We start from the raw sequence: 11137 nt of genomic DNA, 5'->3' as shown, positions 1-11137 counted from the left end.
AGCATTTAGCTGTGGCAGTGACAGGGACAAATAAAAGCAACAAATCAGAGCTAGATTTATTCAATCACATAGTCCACTACCCTTTGTGTTAATGAGCTATTTACAGCAGGGGCAGGAATGTAGAAGGAGGACTGGCACTGAGAATCCCTACATGGTGAGGATGGTAATAATAGTTCCCTGCCACCAGCCGTGCACTTAGATGGTTCAATTAAACAAATGCAGGTCAAGTTATTGCTGGGCATTTTACATGTAAGACCAGAATTTGAGCACTGACATGTTAACTTCTGCAAGGTGGAATTCTGTGTGGCAGGAACAGCATTCCATGTGATTCACTTGTAGTTGTGTGAAGGCTCTCCTTGCCACTCTAGATAGGTCCTGCCAACAGCACAGAGGGCTCCTGTGTTGTTAGGTCAAGCCACATGGAAAGTGAATTCCAGCCGTGTGGAGTGCTGCCACATGGAACAGGTTGGGGCAGCCTCTTCGTACTACTGATAATAGGAATGGCAGAATGAAAGAGTCATGTTCTTTGCTGTCCTTGTGGAGCTCATTAGGTACTTGTCCAAAGCTGTGAAATATGCTGTTACACGCCACTCCAATTTCTGAGCAGTGAGAGATGCCAGGGTACCCAGTGAGTTCAGTTTCCTTGGAATGAGGGTGAGCAGAGACTGTGGTGTCGTAAGGATTTATGGTTTTATTCTCACATATATGTATGCTGAGCAAAGGGTGGGGGGCTGATAGCTCTGCCTTTTGTTCTTTTACCAAGCAGCTAGGTCATGCGAAAGACTGGGCTGGATGAATCTCAAGCCGGAATTAAGATTGCCGGAAGAAATATCAACAACCTCAGATATGCAGATGACACAACCTTGATGGCAGAAAGTGAGGAGGAATTAAAGAACCGTTTAATGAGGGTGAAAGAGGAGAGCGCAAAATATGGTCTGAAGCTCAACATCAAAAAAACAAAGATCATGGCCACTGGGCCCATCACCACCTGGCAAATAGAAGGGGAAGAAATGGAGGCAGTGAGAGATTTTACTTTCTTGGGCTCCATGATCACTGCAGATGGTGGCAGGAGTCACTAAATTAAAAGATGCCTGCTTCTTGGGAGAAAAGCAATGACAAACCTAGACAGCATCTTAAAAAGCAGAGACATCACTTTGCCAACAAAGGTCCGTATAGTTAAAACTATGATTTTCCCAGTAGTGATGTATGGAAGTGAAAGCTGGACCATAAAGAAGGCTGATCGCCGAAGAATTGATGCTTCTGAATTATGGTGCTGGAGGAGACTCTTGAGAGTCCCAGGGACTGCAAGAAGATCGAACCTATCCATTCTGAAGGAAATCAGCCCTGAGTGCTCACTGGAAAGACAGATCATGAAGCTGAGGCTCCAATACTTTGGCCACCTCATGAGAAGAGAAGACTCCATGGAAAAGATCCTGATGTTGGGAAAGATGGAGGGCACAAGGAGAAGGGGATGACAGAGGACGAGAAGGTTGGGCAGTGTTCTCAAAACTACGAACATGAGTTTGACCAAACTGCGGGAGGCAGTGGAAGACAGGAGTGCCTGGCGTGCTCTGGTCCATGGGGTCATGAAGAGTCGGACACGACTAAACGACTAAACAACAACAACAGGTCGTGAGGGACAGCAACTTACTTGGTTCTGCTAATCATGGTGTTTAACCAGTCAGCCAAACCATTACCTAGACAAAAGGACTGGTTTTGCAATATTGCTGTCATAGATACTATCCCCACAGATACAGGATCTTGAGAATTGCACGGGGCTCAGGGCATCATCCAGGATCACAGCAACCCCCCCCCCCCAAAAAAAAAACCCTCTCACAATTCTGTGGCATTTGCAATTCTGTCCTCTGGCTCCGAGCACTGGCTGTGGAAAACACATGGACAATGAAACAATAGAAGCTGCAATATGTCAGGTCCAACTTTTTGTCTGTCTAGACCAGCACTTTTTCATCTCCTAGCAGCAGTAGTTCTCCAGGATCACAAGCAGAAGTCTTTCACATCACCCCCGTTTAACTGGGGGTGCCATGGCATGAACCTGGGACCTCCTGCTTACAAGCTATGTGCCCCATCACTGAGCTATTAGCCCTCCCCTGGTCTGTTATATCTACAAGTCGTATTGTACTAGCTTCAGATTGCCAAATGTATATATAGCAGTGATGCTCTTAGAGATGTTAGATTCCAACTAAAGTTGAGCATCAGGTCTATTTGTTACCGTGTGCCTCAGTAAACCCCAGCAAATGATCGTTTAAATCCTAACCACAAGTGAATATAAATTTAAACCTCTTTTTCTTGACAGTCATCCTGAGGGGAGGGGGGAACCACTGAATCAATGGCAAACCTGTTCAAAGACAAAGTCATATGTCATAACAGTTGCATTCATATCATACAATAGCAACGTAATGCTTTTCTACAGGGAGCATCCTTGTGTAATTGTTTAGTGTAAGAACAAGTGGAAAAAAGGAATGAGGGAAACAAGAGGGTGCATTCTGGAGAAAACTAACAGTGCTACTCTCTTCACAGATTTCGGGAGACTTGAAGAGTTCTATTGAATGGGTAAAGCTCATTGTGTGCACTAAATGTATGCACTAAAAGAGAAGAAGGGGAAAAACATTTTATGCTCACCTTGACTATGCATTAAATCTCAGTTTAGGCCTTGACTTTAGTATTCTAAAGACATGAATGCACATTACAGTAAGCTTCCTAATACAGAGACAGCAGGGAAGGCTGAACAGCTTCAAATCTTTATTATTACAATCAATAACCAGCATTGGACTAAGCATCCCATTTTGGGTTTGGTGGCTCCCAGTCATAGCCTGTTCCATACCATTACATCCCATTGTGTGCAATTGTGTGCTTTTGCATCCTGTTCCCATCTGTTCTGGCCTATTGCATGCACTTTCTATGCATTCAGTGCACACTGTTTACATAGCACACACTTTCAATGTATTCATTAATAAAAGACAATTTTGTTGGGGATAAGAAAACTGGCATGCTGCCTTTCAGTAAAGGGCAGGGTTGAGACTAGAAGACGGACTTGGAAAATACACTTTGTGGTTCCCCACACCTAAGCTTCCTCTTGCTCCCTCACTCTATTCTCCCTCCTTTCATGCACAAGGATGCCATGAAGGTAGTTCCAGTTGTGTAGTGTAGAATCCAAAGCCATTCTCATGAGTTTGAAATAATGAAGAGCCATTTTTCTTTACCAGTGGGATTCCCACGTATTTCCTTTTTTCTTTTGAAGCAATGGTAGTGATGTATGAATGAAACAGAATGGCTGGTAGGACTGAGTGACTCCAGGCAGCTCCCACTTCCAAGCTTTATATATATGAAGCATACTCATGATTATTCTGTAGATAAAAGTCTTGATATATAGAGGTAAAAAATAGATAGAAGGGAAGGTCATTCTTGAAAATTCATGAACAAGCATACATTCATATCTGTGTTACCTTCCATTAAAATGAGAGAGGAGGAGATTTTTAGCCACTAAACTCAAACACTGCAGGCTACACTATATAGGTGTTCACTATCTCTCATTCTACGCATGCATGCACCTACTAATTTTGAGATTTCATAGTGGTCATGACTCATCGTCTCTCCCACACACCTTGATACAGCTTTAACTGAGGTGGCATATGCAAATTGGAGCTGTTAGCTCCAATGTTTGGGTCATGTAATAGTACAGTTATTATCACATTATAAGCAAAACATTTTTTTCCCCACTCAGCAAATGTAATGCCTCTCAAATTTTCCTTTTCTCCTTCTGTCTGTGATATCCTGTTGGCTCCAATAAGTTTGTTAGCAAGAGCCGGTGACCTAATTTGGATTGAAATGCAATAAAAGGCCTAAGAAGAAAAAGCGTTTCCAATATGGTAGAGAGATATCTGCAAAACAAAACTCGGCCAGTGCACAAAGCAGTCAGTGGGATGCTGTAAATAGTGCGTTGCAGCTCTTTTGTTGATACTCTGAAAATAATTATGATTGTGAGCTGTCAAAAAGATTCAGTACAACAATTATCGCCATCACCAGCTGACATGCCACCTAGGAAAACCTTTTCAAACACCAAGCTTTCTGCAACACTAATGAGCTACTAAAGGAGGGGAAAAATAAAACTCCCACGAGTCACAGGCCCAGCATCATAGCCGAACATGACTATAGCTTAAATCTTTACATATGGCTGATGATTACCATGTTCAACAAATATCAGCTTGGCGTCTCCCCGCACTTTAATCTCTTCAGTAATGCCATTCTTTTTCATGTCAATTGTTTTCCTTTTCCAGATGTAGTGCATGGAAAGCTCAGACTCCACAGGGTTGTTTCCTATTGGATGACAGAGCACAGTGTTCCTTTACAAATGTAAAGGTTGAACAAGTGTCAGGGAAGTGCATCATGCATGACCATCCATATCCATTCACTCCACCAGCACCACATACACAGTTGCACATGCGCAGTTGCACTGCTGTTTCAACTGTTAAGTGGATAAGACAATACTGATACAGCCTTCATTTGTCACATAATTTCATCTGCTAGGTGAGGGGGAAGGAAATGCAGTTTCATTCATAAATCTCTGGAGCAGGGTGCAGAACTTTCCCCTTCCCACCTTGTGAGTTCAACAGTCTGGTACAGTGATACCTCGGGTTAAGTACTTAATTCGTTCTGGAGGTCTGTCCTTAACCTGAAACTGTTCTTAACCTGAAGCAGCACTTTAGCTAATGGGGCCTCTTGCTGCTGCTGCACCGCTGGAGCACAATTTCTGTTCTCATCCTGAAGCAAAGTTCTTAACCTGAAGCACTATTTCTGGGTTAGCCCAGTCTGTAACCTGAAGCGTATGTAACCTGAAGCATATGTAACCCGAGATACCACTGTAAATACAATGTGACATGGGGGCAAAGTCATTAATTAGGTATCAACACATAGGATTTGCAAGATGAAAACAACAACAACAACAACAACAACAACAACAACAACAACAACAACAACAGAAAATTATATTCACTGGGTGGATTTCCATTCTGGAAATGAAATGAATCAGTGAGCATTGGCAATTTCTGTTCCTCTTTGCATTTTTCTCAGAATTCTCTGGCACTCTGATTTGTGTGTGTGTGTGTGTGTGTGTGTACAATTTATATACCACTAGATTGTAAAAAAACAACCCGAAAAACCCCTGGAGGTTCTAATGTTTGTTAAGGGTCTTACCAAAAAATGTACCCAATTGTATCCACCTGCAGTTAAATGTTTCTTATGCTGTTGTTGTCACACAAAGCAGAAAGATTGGCTTCTCCTATTGGCATCAATGAAATATTGTAACTGATGGGGCCAATCCACCCCTTTCAAGTACTTAACCCGAGGTACCACTGTATTTTGCATTGAAACAAATGGTGTTAGACATAACAATAACACAATTCCTTCTTCTTCTTTTTTGCCATAGCACACAGCAAGAAGAATAACATAGTCTTGACCAGAAGCTGAACTGTAGTGGGCCAGAAACAGTGCTGCATATGATGCGGTGGAGAGGGCTTCTTACATCCCTACACCCAAGTAACCACAAAAAGAGGCATCACATGGACACATGGCACAGCTTGCAAAGTTTATGGAGAATATGAAGGTGAGAAAACTAAAATAATTAAAAATGCAAATGTTAAGAATTCCACAGAAATGTACAACATGGTCACAGTTAAAGCTTGTGCCAGCTTCAGGCTTCATAGCAAAACAAGTGCCTAGGGACTATCCTGTATGTTGACAGCTGAGAGTTCCCCTGATGATTTCAGAAACATTACCACAAAGTTCTTATCTGTGTTTCTTGCTCAGGGAAAGGATTTTCCCCCTTCAAATGTTGTGGTTACTATGGGAGAGTGCCACAATCTTTGTCGTACTGTGTGCGCAGCAATGTAGCCATTTGTCAGAATGTCACACGCGCTGTAGGATCTCATTGAGGTGTCATGCCCTCAAACCCATTCCTCCTGCCAACAGAGAGGCACAATAAAACATGGCTAAGCACTGTGAAGAAAATAAATCGCTTTGTTTGTCAGGATTGTTGGGAGATGTCTCTTCACTCCGAGCAGCGCTCCCTCCATGTTATCTAAACACAGTTCATCACATGCACAGATAGCAACTGTGAAACACAGGTTGCTGAATCATTATTTACAAAGCTCCCAGCACAAACTTCTAGTAGTAGCAAGGAAGAAAACCCTGGAGGGTTGTTTCCTCATTTCTAGTCACTCAAATGAAAGTTGGTTTTCCATATAAAAGTACTGGAGGTTTCTTACCTGCTTGCTAAGAATCATTGACAAGTATCATTTCCTTTTGGGAGAAGCAGCTATTGGCTTTGAACTTTGAACTCACTGAGCCTGAACTGAATTTAAACATTAGATTGCATGAAACTGTGTGGTGCAAAGCACAGAGGCTTGGCTTTGAAGCTGGACTCGGATGACCTGCATTAAAATCCTGAGTAACTCACTGGATTGCCTTGTGCAAGCTACTTAACATACACCACAGGATTATATGGGCTGCTGTTAGGATAATCTGAGATAAAGATATATATTATAGCACATTCTAATGAATTATGATGCAGTGAGGGTGGGGGGGTGGAAGCATGGAATCTAACTGTCTGATACTTTTTGTGATTCTTTGTGGCAGCAATAAGCCTGATATCTGATTAAAGAGACAAACCCAAGAGACTTCGACACAGCTGCTACAATCCAAATCCACCCCCTCTACTACTACTACTACTCCTACTACTAGTACTACTACTACTAATTTTATTATTTATACTCCACCTGTCTGGCTGGGTTTCCCCAGTCACTCTGGGCAGCTTACAGCATATATAAAACATAGTAAAATATCAAACATTAAACATTACTATTGCAGAAGATGCCATTGTCACTGATGTACTTGTACCTTATAGAAGGGCAGGTTGTGTCAGGAAGACAAGAAGACCAAAAGCCCCCTGAGAGAGTTTGCATGATTGTTATGTATTAGGACAGGAATATCGAACTCCCAAGAGACTGCGATCTGCTCCCACTACAAAGTTGTTGAGCTTTTTGGGAGATCAGTCAGGATCATGAGATCGACCAGGAACGCCCCGCGATCGACCAGTAGATCGCGATTGACCGGTTGGACATCCCTATATTAGGATAGGAAAACAAATTCCTGTGAGGGTGACCCAGAATACTCCCTCATGTGAAGACAAAACAGCTCAGGTGGTCTATTCCCTGCAGCTCTGTGTCCATCTTATGCTTTATCTGTGTGATGGAGTTTGCCTGACCCTCACCCCAGTTTGTTTTGATGTCTTGAATTTGGGGCCAGCTCAAGACACTTTGCTGCCTGAAGCAAATGGCAAAATAGTTCCTTCCTTCATTCTATTTACAGAAGCTGACTATACTGGTAGTTGAATCTTGTTTTAACGCTGCCAATGGGACAATGCCCTCCAATTTATTTCCATTGAGTTGCAATAAATACGGGTTCTCCTTGACGTTTTGCAGATTTGGCAACCCCCCCTCCCCCCGATGCCATTTGTACAATGAAAATCAGGGTATGTCAGTAATTTTCCTGATGTATGGCAAGCCTACCTCCAGTGCACCTGAGGACATCAGGCTATTTCAGGATGCCTGCTTGTGACATATTTTGCTACAATCCCCAGCAGGAAGAAATGGGCAGGGAGCTGAGGAGAAGAAAGAACCAGGAGCCCTCCAGCATCTGCTGTCTGAGGCAAATGCCTTACACTATCTAATGGTAGGGCTGGACCTCTTTGAAGTGAAGTTGATAGCAGCATTATAAGCAGGCTTCTCGCCAGATGCAATCATTTTTGAAACACACATTGACTCTTGAATAGAATATTTTGTAATGCTATATTTCAAAATTAATATATTTCAGTAGCTTTCAGCCTTTTAAATTTATGAATCAGGAACATGGAATTCGAAAAAAACATGTTTTTGAATTAACAAAATGCTAATCTTTTGATTTCCAGAGGACTAGCCGTGTCAGTCTTTTATGGCAAAAACAAGTTTTGCAGTACCATTAAGACTAACAAATTCATTATGGCATACGCTGCTGTCCCCTTCATCAAGTTCATGAAGCATTATACTGAATTATAGATTGTACAAAGTGAGGTCAGAGGGAAATGAAATGCAGAAAAGTACAGACAATGATAATTACATACTTAACAGTGGTAATTCACAAAACAGTTGGTGAATTAAATTTTTGGTATTTCATATAATGGAATCGACAGATGCTGAAACTTCTGTTCAGAATTTTAAACTTTGTGGGTCTTTCCCCCCATCCCATAGAATTTGAACACCTCTGTGAGGTATTTGCAATGAATGTGAAACATGCTCCCCAAGCTACCTTTAGCCCTATTTTGTTCTCCATAGAGGAAGAGATGAGATATACTGAAGTTACAAACATTCAAGTGCAAAGAATGCACAATATAGAAATGAAGCAGGGAGGGATTGCTTTACATTTACTGCCAAGGCTGCTTTTACAAGGCAACTCATATCAGACTGGCAGTGCATGTGTTGCATGGTAGAGTGCTTGTTTACCACCACAGTTGGAAGCAGTATACCTCTGAATACCAGTTGCTGGGAATCATAGTTGGTAAGAGTGCGATGGACTCTGTTTGCAGGCTTCCCATGGGCATCCAATTCACCACTGTGAGAACAGATATAGATTACATGAGCTGTTGACCTGATCTGGTATCCCTTTTTGTTTTAATGGTATTTGGATCGAGAGGTGCCTAAGGAAAGCATCAAGCCTAAGGTTTAGAAGAGGTGATTTTTGTTTTTTTGTTTTTTTTTGGTTTTTTTTATAATAATATTTTATTAGGATTTTTTCAGAAAATTAACAACCAACAAAAGTCAACAAAATCACAAAAAACAGACAACAAACATCAAAAGTCCAAACAGAAAAACAGAAAAAAGAAAAATGCAAAAGAGAAAATTTAGCATAAAAAAAGAACACTATTTCATATTGGTAACTTTCAAAACCTTATTCTCTTTACTTCCACCCGCCTTCCCTTCTTGTATTCTACTTTAAAAATTAGTTCAGCAAGATCATTCATTATTTATTTTAAACCTTTATCCCTCCCTTTATAATCTTATTTATCTTAATCGCTGAAAACCCCTTCATTTCGTTTTCAGAGCCCTCAGCATTCATAAATTTTACAGTATTTTTGTAGATAGACTTTAAACTTCTTCCAGTCCTCTTCCACCTGCTCCTCTTCTTGATCTCGGATTCTGCCGGTCATTTCTGCCAGTTCCATATAGTCTATTACTTGCATCTGCCATTCTTCCAAGGTGGGTAGATCTTGCGTCTTCCAATGCTTTGCAATAAGTATTCTTGCTGCTGCTGTAGCATACATGAAAAAGGTTCTATCCTTCTTTGGCACCAATTGGCCGACTATGCCCAGGAGAAAGGCCTCTGGTTTCTTCAGAAAAGTATACTTAAATACCTTTTTCAGTTCATTATAGATCATTTCCCAGAACGCCTTAATCCTTGGGCACGTCCACCAAAGGTGAAAGAATGTTCCTTCAGTTTCTTTACATTTCCAACACTTGTTATCAGGCAAATGATAAATTTTTGCAAGCTTGACTGGTGTCATGTACCACCTATAAATCATTTTCATAATATTTTCTCTTAAGGCATTACATGCCATGAATTTCATACCGGTGGTCCACAACCGTTCCCAGTCAGCAAACATAATATTATGACCAATGTCTTGTGCCCATTTTATCATAGCCGATTTAACCGTTTCATCCTCAGTATTCCATTTCAACAGCAAATCATACATTCTCGACAGTATCTTAGCATTGGGTTCTAACAGTTCTGTTTCCAACTTTGATTTTTCCACCTGGAAGCCATTTTTCCTGTCCAAATTATAGGCCTCTCAAAATGTCTGTGTTCTCAAGAAGTAGCCATTCCTTCAACCAGCAGAAGGCTGCTGCTTCATAATATAACTTAAAGTCCGGCAGGGCAAACCCCCTAGAAGAGGTGATTTTTGCTCTTAGGAGATAAGCCATTTTAATTCGTCTGAATATGTTCCTCATGCAGGTGAGTCTATGAGAAACAGCTTTGTAAAACACAGAGACATCTTTACATGCAGAATTAAAAAACCTTCACTGTGGGTGCTTACGGGACTCAATTTCCTTCCAGTGTCCCTTCCACTGTTTGAGGAAATAAGGCAGAATTATTCCTGCAGCCACGTACCTCTGAAAATAATTGACACTAGCATCTCAGTTAGATTGCATTTCCCTACAAAACGGAGTGATTTCAGCCAGGTGTTGCCACTTTCTTAAATGCTGTTTAATTAGTGCTATCATTTATTGTTTTAATTGATAGCTGCATGCAGTTGTTATGGTGCTTTATTGATTGTATACTTCCGTGATTATGCATGGCGTCTGAGAAGCCATTTGAGCACCCGCTGCTTTTAAGACCTTGACGATTTTCCTGGAGAAGCCAATAAAGGAATACATACCCTAACCCTGCCACAACAATAACTTGCAGAGGCAAGTGTGTTGCAGACTTCCACATAAAAGATTCTGGCCATTTCAGTTCATTGATTTAGCCGTGTGCCCTGCATTTCAATGTCCTGCACAGCTCATGTTATTTTATTTTTCTTTAAGAGTTCCTCTTTTCTTTTCTTTGCTTGTTGGGGGAGAGAACAGTCAAAAGAACTGAAATCCTATCCCTCTTTCCTTTAGGTATTTAGAATTAGAAATTTGCTACTATTGTGGCTGCAGTTTCCCATCTTAGACAAATGCTGCAAATCGAACTTCAAGCTTTCCAGAGCAGACAGATTTGCCACAAGAGCCCCCCCCCCCCAAAAAAAAACACTCTCTCAAGACCTCTTATTGAGCTATTGTGCTTGAACTCAACAGGCATCCTGAAGGCTTTTTAACTACAGTTTCTTTTCAATCATTTATCCCCCGCCCCGCAATCAGACCACGTTTGACAAAGCAAAGGTCACTATTCCATTGCAAGGGCCTTTGTTAGATATTTGATTTAAATCACTTGTATTGCATAAGAAATAAAGCAACTCGTTGAAGTATCTAATCAGGGGATATTTATCAAGCAGAATAGCTGTTTACTAATAAGAAAAGCAGAATGAGGAAGGAAAGCTTGATATTCC

At 41.2% G+C, this 11137-nt stretch overlaps 1 long non-coding RNA gene across 2 annotated transcripts; it reads right to left on the bottom strand.

Annotated features, from left to right (window-relative positions):
- Nucleotides 1-1911: 1911 nt before the first annotated feature.
- On the bottom strand, nucleotides 1912-6353 carry LOC144327380 (uncharacterized). 2 transcript variants are annotated; one of them, XR_013392464.1, is made up of 3 exons: nucleotides 6282-6353; nucleotides 4204-4335; nucleotides 1912-3379 (listed from the first exon to the last, which is right to left on the bottom strand). It is a non-coding gene; the product is annotated as an uncharacterized LOC144327380 (long non-coding RNA). The 2 variants fall into 2 exon arrangements; XR_013392465.1 differs by lacking the exon at nucleotides 6282-6353 and adding an exon at nucleotides 5793-5973.
- Nucleotides 6354-11137: the final 4784 nt, after the last annotated feature.

Source organism: Podarcis muralis, chromosome 4, assembly GCF_964188315.1.
Source record: "Podarcis muralis chromosome 4, rPodMur119.hap1.1, whole genome shotgun sequence".
Lineage (NCBI taxonomy): Eukaryota > Metazoa > Chordata > Lepidosauria > Squamata > Lacertidae > Podarcis > Podarcis muralis.
The sequence above is the reverse complement of the archived record's forward strand: the minus strand, read 5'-3'. Positions and strand labels throughout refer to the sequence as shown.